General features: G+C 44.3%; 1 pseudogene; it reads right to left on the bottom strand.

The window, feature by feature from the left end:
* Positions 1–1,225: 1,225 nt before the first annotated feature.
* LOC142440517 (platelet-derived growth factor subunit A-like) lies at positions 1,226–9,832 on the bottom strand (annotated as a pseudogene).
* Positions 9,833–20,886: the final 11,054 nt, after the last annotated feature.

The raw sequence follows: 20,886 nt of genomic DNA, 5'->3' as shown, positions 1-20,886 counted from the left end.
TGACCATCAGCAGTGGAAGAGTTCCTATCTCACCACACCCCCTCCAGCATTTGTGGCTCTCTGATTTTCTGATTTGGGCTAACCTCAAGGGTGTTAGATGGTATCTCATGATTGTTTTTATTTGCATCTCTCTAATATCAATTGATCAGGAACATTCTCTCATATGTTTATTGACCATGCTGGTCTCCTCCTGAGTGAAATTTCTTTTCAGTTCATTTGCCCGCTTTTCAAGGGGTTAGTTATTTTCCTCTGTGTGGCAGAGAGGGCATTGTAGATTTTAGTAATAAGCCCTTTGTCTGTGGTGTCATTGCTAAAAATCTTCTCCCAGTCTGTGGGTTGCCTTGTTACCCTCTTGTTGAAGTCTTTTGACGCACACAGGTGGGTTTTTTTTTTGTACATAGGTAGGTATACCATGTTTACTGAGCACATCTCAAGCCATTAGTGTGCATTCTGCTGGGAACAAAAGTACCACCCCACCTCCGACACCTCATATGTCACCTGCGTCCACATCCTCATTCAAGAGACAACTAAAGGAGAGAGAGCTAGGTGAGGGGTAAAAAAGAAAAGACTTAATAATCACTTTATGGTGTAAAACAAAAGAATCAATTTAAGACTCCCGAGACAGTGTCTGTACAGCCTGAAAGTGCTGCACCTGAGGGAGAGGGTGTAGTTCCCAGTATCAGCATGGCATTTCCCGGTACATTCCCGGCTGTGTGCCCCCGTGGCACCCGCCTGGCTGCCCACTCGCACACCCTCAGGGAGTCGTCTAGGAGGCAGGTTCCTGTGTCGTCGGCCAGAAGCACCTCCATGCACACCCAGTCCACTGGCAGCTGCAACACCACACTCCACGCACCAGGTGTCCTCTCATCAGCTGCCCTCATGGGCATCCGTCCCCTGGTGGGCCACTGTGCAGTGGTCCATTCTCTCCCTCTCTCTCTCACTCTTTTCTGGACAAGGAAGCCTCTGACTTTGACAAATGCTACAATACTTGCTTTCAAGTGACATTAAACAAATGTGCACTGTCTCTTTGTTCCCCAGAGTCCTCAGAGACTGTGTGCCATGCAAAGGCCCCACACTGGCAACAGCACCGTACACGTAGGTCAGGAATGTAACATCCACAGACACCTGTGTCCCACCCAGGAAGGCCCAGTGCTGCTCCTCACCTCACATCTGTACCCTCTTCCCGGTAATGGGGTTCAGGTGTGAGATCGCACACACACGTGCACTACAGGTGCTGCTCCAGCCGCACTTGGACTTCTTTTCATTTTGGCTTCTGCCTGACGTGCTCTACTTTGGCTACCTTGACGCTGCGGTGTTGCACATGGATGGGCTGGCACTTGACGCTGCTGGTGTTGCAGCAGCCTGGGCAGCGCCTCACCTCCATGCAGGGCAGCCACATCAGGGAGTTGGCAGAGGTGGGGTCAATCTTGCTGCTTGGGGTCTCATAGATCACGATGCTCTGAAACAAAATGAAAATAGAAAAAAATTGTTATGAGTTTCCTAATATCATAGCATGATGGGCCACAAAAAATTACCTTGGGGGGTGCACATGGCCCCCGGGCTGACAGTTTGACACCCCTGTGGTAGATGACTGTCCTTGTCTTCCAGACCATGGGGATGGCTTCCTCAATACTCCTCTTCCTGCGGACGGGCACTGGCCTCTTGGGGGCATAACTGGCCTGGGAACCCCGGGTGGGTTCTGAGGCTTGACCCGAAAGCATTCTCAGCACCAATGGAATCTATCTCCAGGAGTTCAGCAGGTCCTGAATGCTGTGGATCTGACTATGTGCCAGCCGCTTGATGATCTCGCTGTCACTGGGGATCTCTGCTTCCTGCAAGTGGAGGTGAGACCGTCAGGCTGAGTGCTAGGCAGGGCAGGGTGTGGGTTGAACCTCGGCCCATGAGAGGCAGCTGCAGGTGGCAAGGGACTCAACCTCCAATGGGACACACAGGTGTTTTATCCATAGTAAATCCCACTTGTAAATTTCATGTTCACCTGTGTGTACCCATCCCTATTGCAGTTAATTTGGTATTCCCTGGGCCATGATTCTTAGGTTTGTCCCAATTCCTTCACTAATGGTCCTGATGGTTTGGGGTTTACTTCTAGGTTTGTGATCTACCTTGTGTTTTTCTTGTGAATGGGGTGAGGTAGACATCTTGTTTCATTTTTCTATATGTGGGTATCCATTGTTTCCAGCACCACTTGTTAAAAAGGGTGTTCACTTCCCATTTGATGCTTTTTGGGGCCCTTGTCAAAGATCAGTCGTCTATATGCTGATGGTTTTATTCCTGGGTTTTCTGTTCTTTCCCAATGGTCTGTGTATCTGTCATTATGCCAGTACCACACTGTTTTGACCACTATGGCGGTATAGTAGGTGTTAGTCAGGTAAAGAGAGCCCTTCAATTTCGTCCTTCTTTTTTAAAAATAAAACAAAACATTTCATTAGGGGCTCATACAACTCTTATCACAATCCATACATATACATACATCAATTGTATAAAGCACATCTGTACATCCTTTTCCCTAATCATTTTCAAAGCATTTGCTCTCCACTTAAGCCCGAGGAATTCTCTGCTTATTCTGGGCTTCTTCCCTCTCCATATGAAATTGGTGGTCAGTTTTGCCAATTCTTTGAAGAAGATTCTTGGTATTTGAATCGGGATAGCATTAAACTTATAAAGGGATTTGAGTAGGATTGACATCTTTACTATATTGAGTCTTCCAATCCATGAGCATGGATATTCTCCCATTTGTGGAGGTCATTTTTGGTTTCCTATAGTAGTTTTGTAGTTTTCCTTATATAGGTCTTTTCTTGTTTTGGTCAAACAGATCCCTAGATATTTCAAGTTGGTTTTGGCTATTGTGAAGGGTACTGTCTTCTTGATCTCCTCCTCTATCGTCTTGTTCAATGTATATAGCAAACCAATCAACTTTTGTTTGTTGATCTTGTACTCTGCCACTCTTGTATATTTGTCTATCACTGTCAGTACTCTGGCTGTGGAGCTTTTGGGATTTTGAGTGTACAGAATCATGTCATCTGCAAGTAGCGATAATTTCACTTCCTCCTCTCCCAGTTGGATACCTCTGATGTCCTTCCATCTTCTTATGTTGTTAGTGAGGATCTCCAGTACAATATTAAATAGAAGTGGAGACAAGGGACATCCTTGTCTGGTCTGCTTTTTCAATAGGATTTATTTCATCTTTTCTCCATCGACTATGATGTTGGCTGTCTGCCTTTCTTAGATAGTTTGTATTAATCTGAGGAATAGACCTTCCATCCCTGTTTTCTTGAGCATTTTAATTAGCAATGGGTATTGGATGTTGTCAAATGCTTTTTCTACATCAATCGATATTATCATGTTATTCTTATACTTTTTCTTATCAATGTAATATATTTAATAATATTGATGGGTTTTTGAACGTTGAACCATCATTGCATCCCTGGGAAGAATCCTACCTGATCATGGTGGATGATACGTTTTATATACTTTTGTATTCTATTGGAAAATATCGTTTTAGGGATTTTTACATCTATGTTCACTAGAGATAATGGCCTAAAGTTCTCTATTCCTGTGGGATCCTTGCCCTGTTTGGATATCAAAGCTATACTAGCTTCGTAAAATGAGTTTTGGAGTTTGCCATCCTTTTCTGCACTGTGGAATACTTTGTGAATGATCAGTGTCAGCTCTTTTCTGAATATTTGATAGACTTCTCCTATGAAGATGTCTAGTTCACGGGCTTTTTTTGTTGGTAGCTTCTTGATAACCATATATATTTTTTCTTTTGGTATGGATTTATTTAGGTTGTTGACTTCTATCTGGGATAGTCTAGGGAGGGATTGTTTTTTCCAAGCATTTGTCCATATATTCCATATTGTTGAATTCATTAAAACACAGACTTCCATAGTACTTGGGATTGTCCTTTTAATATCATTGGGGTCTGATGTGATTCTCCCTGTTTCATCCCTCATCCTGGTTATTGCTGTTTGCTTTTTACTTTCATTGGTTAGTTTTGCCAGTGGTCTGTCAATTTTGTTGATCCTTTCAAAGAACCACCTTTTTGCTGCATTAATCTTTTGCATCATTCTTTTGTCTTCCCACTGGTTCAACTCTGCCTTGAATTTTATTATTTCTTTTCTTTTGCTATTAGAGGGGTTGTTATGTTGACTCTGTTCTAGCTGCTGGAGATTTTGATTTTGTGAGAGTGGATCAGCCATAAGTCTCTCTTCCTTTTTCATATATGTACTTATTGCCATCAAGCTACCTCTGAAAACTTTTGCTGTATCCCATAAGTTTTGGTACATTGTATTTTCATTTTCATTCGTTTCTAGAAACTTTCTCAACTCCTCTCTAATCTGTGCCAGTACCCACTCATGTTGCAGGACTTCATTATTTATCCTCCAATTGTTTTCCCTTGTTTGTCTGGTCATCCTTTTATTGATCTCCAGCTTTATGATGTGATGATCTGAGAAGGACGTCTGAGTAATCTCTATGTGTTTGAATTTGCTCAGGCTCAACTTGTGTCCCAGTATGTGGTTGATTTTTGAGAATGAACCATGTGCACTTGAGAAGAATGTGAATTTGGGGGGTGTTGGATGGAAAGCTCTATATATGTCTATCATATCCAGTTGCTTAATTATAGTGTTTAGCTCTGTAGCCTCTTTGCTGAGCTTCCTTCCCAATGATCTATCTTTCTCTCAAAGTGATATATTAAAGTCACCTACTATAATTGTTGAATTTGTGATATCTTTTTTCATGTTTTGAATAGTTTGTTTGCCAGATTGTGTGGTTCTCTCATTAGGAGAGCATATTTATTATGCTTACCGGCTTATTATGCTTACCGGCTCCTGGTTAACTGATGGTTTGAGCATTATATTGTTTACCTCCTTATCTCTTTTTATGGTTTGAACCTTGAAGTCAATTTTGTCTGAGATTAGTATTGCAAGGCCTGCTTTTTTTAAGTTGTCATTTGTGTGGCATGTTTTCCACAAGCCTTTTATTCTTAGTTTATTTTTTGTCGATGAGCTTAAGATGTGTCTCTTGCAGGAAACAGGTTGATGGGTTATGTTTTCCAAGCCAATCTGCAAGTCTTTTTATTTTAGTGTAGGAACTGAAACTGTTGACATTTAAGGTTGTTATCCCGATGTGTGGATTCATTGCTGTCATCTCATGCCTTTTGTATTGGGTGCTTTCCTATCTCCCTTCATATCATTGTACTGTGAGGAGAGGGATTCTTTATTGCCTTCTTTTCCCTCTGAGGCCATTTTATCTTGTTGATTGTTATTGGCTCATTGGCTTCTAGTGGGAGTTGGGTTATGTGGTGCTATTCCATTTAGTTGATGTTGGTCTTCTGTCCATAGTGAGTCTGCCAGGATCTTCACAGGGTTGGATGTCTTATGGCATATTCTCTGAGTTTTCCTTATCCTGGGAGAAACTTATCTCTCCTTCTATCTTAATAGTTTCGCAGGATAGAACATTCTTGGGGAGGTGTTTTTTTCTTTCAACTTTGGAAGATGTTACTCCACTCTCTCCTCCTCTTCATGGTTTCTGCTGATATGTCTGAGCATATTCTTACCTGAAAGCCATTGTATGTGACTGTCTTACTTTCTCTTGCTGCTCTTAGAATTTCCTCTTTTTCCTCGAAGTTGGATAGTTTAACTATTATATGCCTTGGTGATTTCTTCCTAGGGTTTAGTCTAATTGGTGTCCCCTCTGCTTCCTGTATGAGTGACTGAATTTCCTTCATTAAGGTGGGAAATTTTTCTTCCAGGATTTCCCTTGTTAGTTTAGCTGTTGACTTCTTTGCTGTGTCTTGTTCCGGTAGGCCAACAATAATTCAGATGTTCTCTTCATAGCATCTGTCATTGATCTCAGGTTTTCCTCCACCTCTTTCATTATCTTGTTTGACTGTCTTTCTCATTTGCTGAGGTCTGCCTGATTGTCGTCGAGATCACTGATATGATTCTCAGCCTCCTCTAGTCAGTTCGTAAGATCTGTGATCTTGTGTGCAGCTTCTGCTACTTCATCCATTAGCTACTGTATTTCCCTTTGATGCATGGACTTCATCCCCTCTGTCATGGACTTCATCTCCTTTATCATTGCATCCGTATTCTGCATAGCTTCTCTCAACTCCTGTATTTCTCCAAGCAGCTTTCTGAAAATGTCTTTTAGTGGCAAATCCACGTCTGATTCTTCTATCATTAGCTCTGCTGATGTGGCTTGGGTTTCTTCTTAACTTTTTGTGAGTGATATGGTATGCTGTCGTTTATGTGATGATTTTGTAGAGCTGGGCACCATATTTCTGGGAGACCAAGGTGCCCTGGGCTCTCTCTGTGTGTGAATGGTGACTGTGTTTTCAAGGGCTGCTTGTGGTCTACTATGGTGGTGGATCAGACTGCTGTGTGGACAGGAGTTGCAGCAATTCAGTGGTCAAGAGCGATGGTTGTGGGGGGAGTGTCTCTGAGACTAGAGTGGGGTTGGTGGCTGTATGTATGCCCCTGGGCTTATTTAGTCTGCGCTGTCGGGGCAGCCTTTACTATTATTATTATTGTTGTTGTTGGTTTGCATTATTTATAGGTCCCTAATAGAGAGCAATGGTGGGGGAGGCGTTTTTTGCCACAGGAGGGGGTGTTTAATGAAGGTGGGAGCACCCCTACAACCACTGGTGCAGGTACTGGAGAGAGCCATGACAGGGTGGAGGTTGTGGGCACTGGTGTGGGCTACTGTGGAGAACCCAGTATGACTTCTGGATAGCTCCAGGTACAGCGCTAGAGCTATAGGGGGCCAATGTGCCAGTGGTGGACTCGTTGGGGTCTAAGGTGGTATGGCTGTCATGGGCCAGGAACCTCCCAAGCTGATTGCTGATCCCTCGCATTCCAGAGCTAGACTAGATTTGAAGGAAGGATGCCCTCTGCACCATGGATATGCTTTTGACTGTTCCACTCTTGCAGGCTGGGAGAGGCCCAGGTAGCTACTACCTGCCCTACTGGGGAAGCGGCTTGTGCTGTGGTGCAGTCTGCACGGTTGTAGGCGTACAGGCAGAAGCAATCTGTTTTAATGGAGGAAGTTACATGTGCCTCGTGGGCTGGGTTGGACCCAGGTAGTTACTATCTCAGCTGCTTGAAAAGTGGCTTGCACTGCAGTGCAGCCCACAGGGCAGTTGGTGCCCAGGCAGGCAAGATCTGTGCTGCTGGCAGAAGTAGCATACCATGCCATGCAGGCCAGGAGGGGCGGGCACAGCTAGAAGCCCCACTGTTGGGGAAATGTCAGGTGGGAAGTGGAGGGTGCCCACTCTGAGGACTGGAAGTGCCTGGAAGTGGTGGGTGCCATGCCCTGTTGACCCAACAGCCTTGTCTGCACAGGGGTGGGGTGTCCCAAGTACTGGTGTGTATAGCTCACACAGCTGCATGTAATCAAACTTATTTCAGGTCATGCCCTGGGGCCCTCGGTGACTGCTGGGAGGAACAAAGGCTTGGTGTTGGAATTGCTACCTTGTAAAGAGAGGGGGACCGTGGGAGAGGGAGCAGCTCCCCCTGAGGGGCGCTGCACAGATTAGCTGTTATGTGGTGGTCATCTGAGGCTTTGGGGAGCTCAACATGACAGCCTTCCTGTTACTGAGGTGGAAACCAGGCCAAGGGGTTGGGAGGGGGTGTGCACTATCGGTTGATGACCAATTCACGCTGGAGTAGAGCCAGCAGGAAATCCCTGTTATAAGGGCACAGATGTCTGGGGTTTTGGAGCAAAGCAGATGCTGGGGAGGGCTGCCTTTCAGACAATGTGGGTGGGCACCTTGGGTATTCATGGGGATTTTTTTCACTCACCAGGATCCTCTCACTTGTCCTCCTGGCCACCAGGCTCACTGATCTCTGCAGAGATCCCGTATGGGCTGCTTACCTGGACAGCATCTTGAAGCTCCTCCAACTTGTTATGTTTTTTATGGTGTTATTGGCTTCATTGTTCAAGACAGCTTGTGTGCTATGTTCCTTTTGTTTATGGATTTGGGGGGGGGGTTCTTTGCGTTTCGTTTTGTTTTTCTTTGCTTGTTTTATTTTTCTATTGTTTAACATTATTAAATGATTTTCCCTTTTTGTTTTGTTGAAGTTTTAACTTTTTCTTTGCGGATCTTGTGTGTGTGTGTGTGTGTGTGTGTTTTCTTTCCAAATTCAAAACTGTTTGTTTTCTTTTATGAACAATTGAATATCTTCTCTGTTTGAACTATTAATTATCTACTCTATTCTCTCTATTTTTGTTGTTGCTGCTGCTGTTGTCTTCACTGTAAAATGCCATCTGTGCCTCCTTATTTTTGTTTGTACAGCTCTGCTTCAGAGTTGTCATCATTATTACAACAATTACAATATTTCACATCATGTGGCTTCACTTGCATGTGCTACAAACACACTTTTTTGTTGCTGGTAGTGGTTTTATAGTTGTTGATTTTGTCAGACTTCTCTGGTGTTTTTGATTAAAATATGGTAAGTAGTATCATTGAACCTATATTACTTTTTGAAAATGAAGTAGTAATTAAAGGGAATATATATGTATATATATATATACATATATATAACAGGCACACACAAAAAAAACAATATTAAAGGATTGTATATTGTCTGGTAAGAGTGGTAGTCCATGAAAGAGAGGTGACCACTACCCTATTGATACTGCTTATCTCCACCTAGGTTTCAAGGCTCCCCAAGGTTTGGGCAAGCTCCCTTGACTACACCTGCTCTGATTAAGGCCCTTATCTGTGGAACCCTATCACAGAAGCAACAAGGTCGTTGTCTGATGGGATATCATAGAAAGTATGTGTGTGCACTAAGGCTTGGAATCTTGAGGGCCATCTTAAAACTTAGCCATCCACCATCTTCTACCCACAAAATGAAATGTTGGACAGCAGTCCAATGGGATAAATTATAGCCACCTGCAATGATATAGATGAATCAGCAGCTTAGCATTGGGTGGAAAATATAGTCCTGAATATTGCATGCAAAATGATCATGTAAAATTGAAATAACAACAAAGTACTTTTAAGAAATATACAGAAAGATGTAATAAACAAAGTGGAAAAGAAAGCAAGGAGATGATGGTTGACCACATTGAGCAAAGCAGGATGTTGGGGTGTTAGAAGAGTAGACGCTAATTATTGTGCTAGGTTGCTAACGGAAAAGTTGTCCGTTCAAGCCCCCTCCGAGGCTTTGTGGGAGGAAATCCTGGCAATCTCCTGTCAAGATTACAACCTAGAAAACACTATGGGGCAGTTCTAGTCTGTCACTGAGTCAACATCAATGCAGCAGAACCTTACAACATGGTTCCATTTCAAAGGTTATCGTGAGTTACATGAAAGACCCTATCATGGAATTTTAAAATGTGTTCCACTAGGGCAGGAGCCACTGTTAGGTTTCCAGATAGCCCCAGAGTTAAGAGTGGCTTGCCACCTCGGGTCACTTTGGATGATTTCCAAAATGTAGTAGGAATTATCATTTGTTCTTGGTTAAAACTATTGGGAAAAATTAAAGGACAGATACAAGTCTCACCCTAGTGTCTATCTTATCGCAGTTTTTTGTTTTCTCGGATACCTCCACACCCTGTGCCCTCCACCTCAATCTGGAAACCCTTGTAGGGCGCTCACATCTTGGGGGAAGAAAAAAGAAGAAAGAAGCAGGACTTCTCTCCTTCTCCCACCCCTACCCCCAGCACCTCTAACCCCATCTCCCATTCCTACTTTCCCAACAAAACTTACTGAAATAGAGTTCTCAGCCTAAGTCAACTGACTCTCACCTACCTTGTAGAACCTGCCCTCAGCAAAGCCACCATGACTCTGCAGCAAAGTCGCCATGACTCTGCACCACTCCTGACAGCTTGAACCTTTGGCTCTGTCAACCACTTCCTCCCTGAGTCTTTTTCTCTTGTACTTTGGCGTTCGCACCGTCTCTTTCCTGTCTCATCTGCAGGCCCATCTCTTTCTGCTTCTCTTTAAATGTTGAGGCACTTATAATTGTCCTAAAATCCTTGTTCCTGTTCTAATCTCTCTGGAGCAGCCCACTTGCACATTTCAGGTTTCCAATGCAATTCTTTCAGCCTGAATCCTCTCCACACGGGGTACACAGATCCAAACTCTTACTGGAAACTTCTTCAAACCCTACCCTTTCCCCTATTCCTCAGCATAGGTGCCTGCCTTTGATACAATCTAGTTTAAATAAATAAATGAACAGACTTAGTTGCTATCGATTCTACTGCACTAAGGCAGACTCCACAGGTGTCGGAATATAACTGTGCTCCGTAGGGGTCTCAAGGCTGTTTATTCAGAAGTAGATTGCCAAGTTTTTCTTTGAAGGTGCTTCTGGATGGAGTCAAACGTCCAACCTTTTGGCTGGCAGTGAAGTGCAGAAATGGTTTGTACCACCCAAACTATCCAGGGACTCCAGGCTGATGGACAGGACTTCCGTCTTAGAAAATGGTTCCACCATTCATCAGATGTCTAATCCAGCTTCCTGACAGTTTTCCTTGATGCATGTAACCCTAACTTTACACATAATTCCAGCCCCCACGTTGTTTATGCTCCTCATATTTTGAATGCACTCCACTGCCGACATCCTAGTTCAAGGATAAGAAGTGTTAGCACTGTGGCCTTTTCCAACTCTTCTCTTGCTAACCTGAAAATAAATAAATAAATAAACCCCAAAGAGTAAGCCCAAACCTGTTGTCATTGAGTGCATTCTAACGCACAATGCCATGTGTTACAGAATAGAACTGGACTCCATATAGCTTTCTGCCTCTAATCTTTTAAAAAGCAGTTCACCAGGACTGTCTTCCACAGCACTGTTGGGTAGGTTTGAACCTTCAACCTTTTGGTCACGGAATGTAAATCATTTACACAACCTACAGGCCTTAGAACAACAGGCCATGCTAATTTCCTTAATCTGAATTCATCACCAATGTCAATGTCACAGCTGCCATGTGTTCTGATACAGACGTGTTCTGTGTTAGTCTGGGTTGACTAGAGAAACAAATTGATAGACACTCATATGTGTATAAGGAAGAGCTTTATATACAAGAGCAACTGAATACTGAGAAAATGCCCCAGGCCAATCCAGATCGAGTCCATAAGTCTGGCATTAGACCATATGTACGATACCATTCTATAAAGTCCTCTAGACTCATGAAACACATGCAATGACACTGAATGCAGGAAAATCACGGGCCAGTGGGTGGGAAATCATGTGGAGCCAATGACACTGTACGCATTCAGAGCTAGCAGGGTCTCCACGTGGCTTCTCCAGCTGTGAGGCACTGGCTGCCTGTCTCCATATGTGTTGTCAGCTTCAGTGTTTCCCAGGGAGTGAGCCAAGAGAGAGAGTCTTTCCTGCTTCCAAGGAGAAAACCCAGAAGTTCCCAAAATCCTCAGGAGAAGACCATGTCCACACAGAGGCCTCATTGGCTATGACCTGATTGACTTACTAGACTTCACCCCTTCACTCTTAATCCACCCAAATTGACAAATGATTATAAAACTACCACATGTTCTGTGAGTGACTGTAATATCATGTTATTAGTATGTGATTTTCCAAAACTGAATATAAAATATAAAGTTCTGAACAAAATAAGGAATAATCTTTTCTCAATTTATACAGCATTAAGCTTTATGGAAATTTTTATTATAATAATATCATACCAACAAATGATTATCATGTGTAAAACAAGTTAGGGTTTAGGTTCAAATAATTATAAAAAGGGCTTTCACCTACATGGAAGTCCAGTCAGGTATTCAAGAGTCTTGGTGCCCACCAGAAAGCTAAAAGTATTCAATAACATCATTAATAGTGCATGCAAGTTAAATTTTGCTGGGGATCATTCAAAAATGGTTGGTTGCATCCATAGGGAGCTGCCAGAAATTCAAGCCAGATTCTGAAGAGGGTGTGAAATAAGGGATATCATTGTTGACATCAGATGGTTCTAGGCTAAAAGTAAAGAATAACAGCGAGGAATTGGCATGGGAGCCATGTCAGAGCTGCTCCAGCTGCAGGAGGGTGGAGGATTCAACACCACATCATCCCTCAGTGAATCGCCCCAAGGAAGAGGTCAGACATGCCTCCATCACCCATCCTCCTTTATCCTATTCTTACACCAACCATGTCTCCCACAGAACTTGACTCTTCTGCTAGATTTGAGAATCCTTAGCAATGGCGCCGAACTCACAGATAATGCTTACAATTATGGACATGTATTAGAGAAGTTAACATGTTACTACAAGTCAGGATCAGAAAGCACTAAAATTATACTAGTCCTTTTGTTCACAGCACCTCTTCTCAGCCATGCCAACAGGTATAGCTCTTGGCCTTTCAGCCCCAAGTCCTTGGGTCTCTGGTCTCCTCCGGCAAGTGTTACACGCTCCTCTGACTCTGAGAAAATGTCCCAAGGGCACTTCCCTCTGCAAGCTGGCTCCCTGCCTGAATATGTATATCTCCCAGCAGATGAGGGAGATTCCCAGCGTACATGAGAAAACGGTGGGTGAGATTCGAGTATTTGTTGTCATTTTGGTTTTTGCAGTAACTGCATCACTGCAGTAACTCTGTAGCACCTCACTGGGTGAGATGGATTATGTATATGCTTAATTAACGTGATGCTGTTGTTAGCTACCATCAAGTCAGTTCTGACCCATAGCGACCGACCCTGTGCACAACAGAGTGAAATACTGCCCTGCCATGCACCATCCTTACAATTGCCCCGATACTTGAAGCCATCATTGCAGCCATGGGGCGAATCCATCTCATTAAGGGCCTTCTTTGTTTGCTGCCCCTCTACTTTACCAAGCATAATGTCCTTCTCCAGGGACTGGCATCTCTTGAAAACATGTCCAACGTATGTAAGAAGTCTCACCGCCCTTGCCTCTAAGGAGCACTCTGGCCATACTTGTTTCAAGGCAGATTTGTTTGGCCTAAGAGTCCATGGCACTTCCAATATTCTTCACCAACACCTCAGTTCAAAAGCATCTATTCTTCTTCAGTCTTCCTTATTGAATACCCAACTTCCACATGAATATGAGACAATTGAAAATACGATGACTTGGGTCAGGAGCACATTGGTCCTGAAAGTAATGTTCTTGCTTTTTAACACCCTAAAGAGGTCTTACGCAGGAGATTTACCCAATGCAATTCATTGCCCTTTGATCTCTTAACTACTGCTTTCATGAGCAATGATTGTGGATCCAAGCAAGATGAAATCCTTGACAACTTCAATCTTTTCTCCCTTTATCTTTTTTAAAAAATCATTTTATTGGGGGCTCGTACAACTCTTATCACAATCCATACATACATCCATTTTCTCAAGTACATTTGTACATATGTTGCCATCATTGTTTTCAAAGCATTTTCTTTCTACTGGAGCCCTTGGTATCAGCTCCTCGTTTTTCCCCCTCCTCATGAACACTTGATAATTTACAAATTATTATTTTTTCATGTATTGCACTGTCTGATGTCTCCCCCCACCCCCTTGCCTGTTGTTCATCACACTGGGAGGGGGTTAAAGATAGGTCATTGTGATCGATTCTCTCTGTCTCCCCCCACCTTCCCCTCACCCTCCTGGTATGGTTACTCTCAATATAGGTCCCGTGTAGTTTATCTGTCCTATATTCCCTGTGTTTCCAGCTCTTCTCTGTACCTATGTACATGCTCTGGTCTAGCCAGATTTTTAAGGTAGAATTAGGGTCATGATAGTGAGGGGAGGAAGCATTAAAGAACCAGAGGTACGGACCCCACCATGACACGCCAAACCAGGAGGGCAACGTAAAGCACGGAGGAATACACAAAGAGACTGGACCATACACCAGCCCCAACCAGAATTAGCCCACCCCCCACCATTGAAGGGAGTACCACAGAAAATGAAAATAGATTGTCTGATGTGGGAAAGGAACTGACCTACCACACCACACCCAGAAGGAAGCTGAAGCAAAGGAAGGAGGAAGAACGAGGAGGAGCACACCTGGGCCCACCAAGCTCAGAGGAAGATAGCACAGCTCAGAGGACCCAATGTACAGAGAGGACCACATAACCAGCCCCAAGACAAGATGCGACATCCTGGACTGACCCGTGGCCCTACACCGGAAAGCACCTGAGACACAGTGGGGGATGTGCGACTGAGCTGACCCCACCACACTGAGGCAAAACACTGGGGCGTGCAATGGAGCGGTGGGGGAAGCAGAGCAAGGATGTCCCGAGGGAGTATAAAGGATGAACTTTGGGGCCAGGATGTGGCACCCCATCAGACTCATCCGGAAAACACTCCTAAAGGTCAACAAACAGACCTTGAACTACTAACAGGTTTTTATTTTGTGGGGTGTTTTTTTTTTGCTGTCTTTTTGTTTTTTTTTCTCTTTTTTCCCTCTTCTTTTAAATTTTGTATGTCAGTGGCTTTTTTGTCTGTCAGCATGTCAGTGTTGCTGCTGTCGACGCCATGTTCTTATGTGCCACTTTGGTGCTGTCAAAGCCATCTGCATTTTAAGCACATATTACTATATCTGCAGGTCCACCTAGACAAGATAAGCTGGACAAACAATGTGAGAAGAAAATAATGGGACCAACGGTCCCGGAGGGACATGAGAGTGTGGGAGGTAGGGGAAGGGAGGAGGTGTTGGCCAACACAGGGACAAGGGAACAATGAGTGGTTCAAAACCAGTGGAGGGAGAGGATGGGAGGACTGATAGGGAGTGACCAAGGGCAAGGTAACTGAGAGGAATTACTGAAACCAGAATGAAGGCTGAACATGGTAATGGGACAGGAGGAAAGCATAAGGAAATAGAGGAAAGGAGTAGGAGGCAAAGGGCATACATAGAAGCCTAAATACAGACATGTACATATGTAAATATATTTTTTATTATGGGGGAAATAGACTTATGTGCATATATTATAGGTTCAGTAGTAGGGTAGCAGGTGGACATTGAGCCTCCTCGCGCACACTCCCTCAATAAAAGAGCACCTTGCTCAGCTAAACTGTCATTCCATGATACCCACCTTTTCGACATGATTGCTGAAGACAGACATGTGCATAATTAAATGTGGTGAAGAAAGCTGATGGCGCCCAGCTATCAAAAAGATATAGCGCCTGGGGTCTTAAAGGCTTGAAGGCAAACAAGCGGCCATCTAGCTCAGAAGCAACAAAGCCCACAGAGAAGAAGCACACAAGCCTAAGTGAACATGAGGTGTTGAAGGGATCAGGTAGCAGACACCAAAGAACAAAACCCATCATTGTGTGATCACCTTCTCCACATAAACACTGAAGACGAATCTATGCATAAGTAAGTGTGGTGAAGAAGGCTGGTGGTGCCTGAATACTGAGAGATATAGGGTCTGAGAACTTAAAGGCTTGAAAGTAAACAAGTGGCCATGTAGCCCAGAAGCAACAAAGCCCACATGGAAGCAGCACACAAACGTGTGATCATGAAGGGCCGAGGGGACCAGGTTTCAAGCAACAAAGGCAGGGGAAAAAAATCGTATCATCGTGAATGAGGGGAGTGCATGATGGGGACCCAATGCCCATCTGTAGACAACTGGACATCCCTTGCAGAGGGGTAGTGGGGAGGAAATGAGTCACTCAGGGTTCAGTGTAGCAATAAGGAAACTCACAACATCCCTCTAGTTCTTAAACACTTTCTCCCCCCCAGCTATCATGATCTTAATTCTACCTTGCAAACCTGGTTAGACCAGAGGATGCACAGCGGTACAGTTGGGATCTGGAAACACAGGGGATCTAGGACAGATGAACCCCTCAGGTCCAATGGTGAGAGTGGCGATACTAGGAGGGATGGGGGCATCTAAAGGGGGAACCGATCTCGGGGATCTACATATAACCTCCTCTCTGGGAGATGGGCAACAGGAAAGTGGGTGAAGGGAGATGCTGGGCAGTGTATGATAAGATAAAATAATAATTTATAAATTATTAAGGGTTCATGAGGGAGGAGGGGTGCAGGGAGAGAGGGGGAGGGAAATGAAAATGAGCTGATTCAAGGAACCCAAGTGGAAGGCAAATTTTGAGAATTATGAAGGCAATGAATGTATAATGATGCTTTACTCAATTGATGTTTATATGGATTGTGATAAGAGTTGTATGAGCCCCAATAAAATGATTTAAAAAAAGAACCAGAGGAAAGTTGCATGTTTCATTGGTGCTACACTGCACCCTGACTGGCCCATCTCCTCCTCACAACTCTTCTGTAAGGGGATGACCAATTTCTTACAGATTGGCTGTGGGCCTCCATTCCACACAACCCCTCCCATTCACATTATGATTTTTTACTCTGGGTCTTTGATGCCTGATACCTGATTTTATCAACACATCATGATCACATGCGCTGGTGTGTTTCTTCCATGTGGGCTTTGTTGTTTCTCTGCTAGATGACTGCTTGCTTATCTTCAAGCCTTTAAGACCCAGACACTATATCTTTTGATAGCCAGCCACCATCAGCTTTCTTCACCACATTTGCTTATTCACCTGCTTTGTCATCAGTGATTGTGTTGGAAAGGTTAGTATCTCAGAGTGCCAGATTATTAGAACAAAGTGTTCTTGTGTTGAGGGAGTACTTGAGTAGGGGCTCAATATCCATCTGCTTCCTTAATACTAAACCTATAAATATATGTACGTAGATCTATTTCTCCATCACCATATATAAATATATTTACATATGTACATGTCTGTATTTAGATCTCTATAAAAGCCCTTTGCCTCCTACTTCTTTCCTCTATTTCTTTTTCCTTTCCTCTTGGCCCGCTTTCATATTCAGCCTTTGTTTCGGTTTTAGGAATTCTTCTGGGTTACATTGTCCTTGATCCAGCCCTGCCAGACCTCCTAGACCCTCCTCATCATTGATTTTCGGTCACTTGTTGTTCCCTTATCCCTTGGTTTGTTAACACCACTTCCTTTCCCTTGCCTCCCACTCTCCCATGTCCCCCCAGAACTGTCATCCCATTGTTCTCTCTTCCAGCTTGTTTGTCCTGCCTATCCCACCAAGATAGACACACAGCGACAACAATATGCACAAACACAAGACAGAGCACAACAAAGCAGCAATAGAAAATAAAACAATAGTGACAAGAACAATAAAAAAGAAAAGCCTATAAATAGTTCAAGGTCTATTTGTTGTCCTTTATGAGAGTTTTCCAGTCCAGTCTGATGGGGCGCCATGCCCTGGCTCCACAGTCTATTTTTGGTGTTCCCTGGGACTTCATTACTCTGCTTCTTTGCTGCTCTGTTGCACGCCCCCAGCATCTCACCTCAGTGTGGTGGGGTCAGGGAAGGCACAATTCCCGTCATGTGTCTCCAGTGTTGTCCCACGGGGTGCTATGGGTCAGTGAGGAATGTTGTGTCTTGTGGTGGGGCTGGCCCTAGGATCCTCTCTGTGCATTGGCTACTCTGAGCAGTAATATTGTCCTCAGGCCTTGGTAGGCCAGGATTTTTTTCTCCTCCACAATTTTTTCCTCCCCCTTTGTTGGCTCCTGTATGCTCTGATCAGACACGTCCCTCTACTTGAGCTGTAGCATCAGTGCTGTCCTCTGAAATGAATTCTTCTGGGAGGAGAGGGGGCTGTCCACTTAATTGGTAATGGGGCTGACCCCTCAGGCCTCTCTATAGATTCCCTGCTTCATGCCAGTGTGTTGCGTTCTTGTCTTGGAACACCGGGTTGAAGACTGGTTCCTCTTTCCCTGTGGAGATATAAACAACACCCTCCCCTTGGGTCAGCTAGTGCCCAGATCCCCGGGCTACCCATGTCTTTTTTGTTGTTGTTGTTACCTATTGGTCCAGTTGTGATGTTTTTTGGTTTTCTTTACATTGAGTTGTAATCTGTCAGGGGAGCCAGCCCCTAACAAATCATCACAGGCCCAGGAGGTGCAATTGTACAGTGATAATAAGTAAAGATGATAGTAAAGTCATAGAGAATAAGAGAGAGTGAAATAAAGGAGTCAGACACATTTCATAGAAGCATGCTCACCTCAGCCCCACTTGATGGTCCATGTGATGATGTGGAAGGTGGGAATCGCAGGAGTGAGCAAATGGGGCGAGGGGACAGGGGGAAAGCAACAAGGAGAGAGTGATTTATTACTAACCAAGGTTTGTATATCTTTTGCGTGTGTGCAAACCCCCTAATTAAAGGGAAAGACATACGTTACAGGAAGGGGTTCTACTATAAGTAATACAGTGATGAGAGGGGGGTGATCTAGGGGTATACACAAAATAGGAAGGGAAGTGATTGGGGGTACACATGTGACAAGATGGACGGATCCTAGATTCAGGATGGCAGCCTAACTTTGGATGCCACTGAGCAGGTTTGATCCCTTCTCTGGCTCTCCATGGAAACAATTACTATCATTATCAGTAGGGTGTGAGCCCCACCTACAGTGGACCAGACAGTAGTCTGATGGCTGAAAGGCTTCAGGGAGAACATCTCTAAGCATCTGACCTCCCACCAGGTGCTGGCAAACAGCCTCTAATGTTTGGCATATCTTTGGGGGAGACAGTGCTGGGGAAAAGTCTTTTTATATTCCACAGTAATCCATCCATGCTGAGGGCTGCAATCCCTGATCTTCATCAGCAAGTGTTTCAAGTTCTCCCTACTGTCAGCAAGCAATATTGTGTCACGTGTATATCTCCAACTATTAATAAGCCTTCCTCCAACCCTAAGGCTGCATTCTTCTTCATCTAAGCCAGCCTCTCTGGTTATTTGCTCACCATGCAGATTGAATAAGTATGGTAAGGTGCACACCTTTCTGATTTTAAACCATTCAGTACTCCTTGTTCCATTCACACAACTGCCTCTTGATCCATGTACAAGTGTCCCTAGAGCACAATGAAGTGTTCTGGAATTCCCATTCTTCTCAAGACTGTCCTTTGTTTGTTATGATCCACACTGTTGACCACAGGTCAATAAAACACATGCAAATATCTTTCTAGTAGTCTAGCTTTCGTTTAAGCTCTATCTGACACTAGCAATGTTACATATCATCTTCAGAATCTGGCCTGAATCTCTGGCCGCTCCCTGTCAATGTATTGCTGCAACCATTGTTGGTTGGATGGCCTTCGGCAAAATTTTACTGGCATGTGATATCAGTGATATTATTCTATAATTTGAGTATTGTGTGCGTTACCTTTTTTTTGGAATGGGTACAAATATGAATCTCTTTCAGTGTGTTGGCTAAGTAGCTGTCTTCCAAATTCCCTGGCATAGACAAATGAGTTCTTCAAGTGCTTCATCGGCTTCCTGAACATTTCAGTTCATGTTGCACCAACTCCTATAGCCTTGCTTTTGGCTAATGCTTTCAGTGTAGCTTGCACTTCTTCCTTTAGTACCATTGCTCACGTGCTGCCTCCTAAAATCGTGGAATATTGCCGAGGTCTTTTTAGTTCAGTGACTCTGTGGATTCTTTCCATCTTCTTCTGATGCTTCCTGCATCACTCAATATTTTTCCCATAGCATTTTTCAATATTGCAACCCAAGGCTTGAATTTTTTCCTTGCGTTCTTTCTGCTTAAGGTATGATGAGCTTGTTTTCTAACCTTAATTGTCTTACTGCGACAGAACAAGGTCTTAGAGAACTTCCAGAATCATGCAGTCCCTACTCCTCTGCTCCCTGAGAAATCTGACTCAACTCTCATGGTCCTTTTTTACTTTCCCTTCGAGAACAAGTTGCACCTCTTTCTCAAGTTTCAAGTGTGGTCCGGGCTCCATTGGGTCGCAGGCATCCCAGAACCTAGTCCCTTCCCTATAGAAAGGCTGAGTACAGCCAAGCCTTAGAGGATGGTGCTAGATAAAAAATGAGAGTAAACATGGAAGGATATGTGTATTCCTGAGACTCAGTGGTGGGAAAAGGGTCATGTGCTTATATCTTAGCCCCTGAGATAAGGTCAAATATGATTGAGTCAGCTATCCTTTGTCACAGAATATGGGAGTGTGTCAAGACTGCCACTCCCCTCATTCTTATTTAAGGGACATCTTGCAGCTGAACCATAAGCAGCACCCTGCTCCACTTCCTCCCACCTGTCGTGGGGGAGGGCGGGGGAACGTAAGGGGATGTGTGGTGGGGGTGAGGGCGCGTGAGCATTACAGAGCGCAGCTGCAGCAAGAGAAAGAGTGGTTACACTTAAACAGTTTCTGGTTTCACAATCAGAGACTCGGCAAGAGGAAATGGCCCCACGTCTCCTTCCACCTATGAACGTGAGCAGGACATGCGGGACTGAATTGGGCTGTCAGTCCCCAAAGTATGCGTTTGAAATCTCTGGTGTCACCATGCTCACGGTATTTGGGTGCTAACGGAAAGGTCTGTGGTTTGAACCCACCAGCCGCTCTACAGGCAGTAGATGTGAAGTCCATGAAGATTATCATGCTGGAAACCCAGGGGGAAGCTCTACACTGTCAAAAGGTCGCTATGAATCCAATCCGTTTGAAGGCAGCTGGTCTCCCTGTGGATATAGTTCCATCTGAGAGTAGGGGTTTCTTTGTGACATGAGGGAAGCCATCTCTGGGCTGTTTGTGCTTGAAATCAATCACTTTGGAGATCTCAACGAAGCAGATCAGCACAAAGAAAGCACCTCGGGGGAAGACCTACCCACCGAAGATGAAGGAAATGCCAAAGAAACTGAGACAAGGATTGTCCCCCAAACCCAACAGATTGAGTCTTCCCCTTGTGCCATAGGGCTTCCAGCCTCCCAAAGTGTGAGAATGTACATTTCTGTTGGCTAAGGCCACCTGCTTGCTGCACTCCTGTTATGGCAAGGCTAAGAAACTAAGACGGCTACCAGGAAGCAGTCAGGACTTAGCAACCAGAAGCTGGAGCTGAGCATTTGATCTCGGCTATAACCTTGACCCTTGGAGCATTCATGCCGGAAGTGAGACTAGACCCAGTTCTCC

The sequence above is a fragment of the Tenrec ecaudatus genome, chromosome 2 (genome assembly GCF_050624435.1).
Source record: "Tenrec ecaudatus isolate mTenEca1 chromosome 2, mTenEca1.hap1, whole genome shotgun sequence".
Classification (NCBI taxonomy): Eukaryota; Metazoa; Chordata; class Mammalia; order Afrosoricida; family Tenrecidae; genus Tenrec; species Tenrec ecaudatus.
The sequence above is the reverse complement of the archived record's forward strand: the minus strand, read 5'-3'. Positions and strand labels throughout refer to the sequence as shown.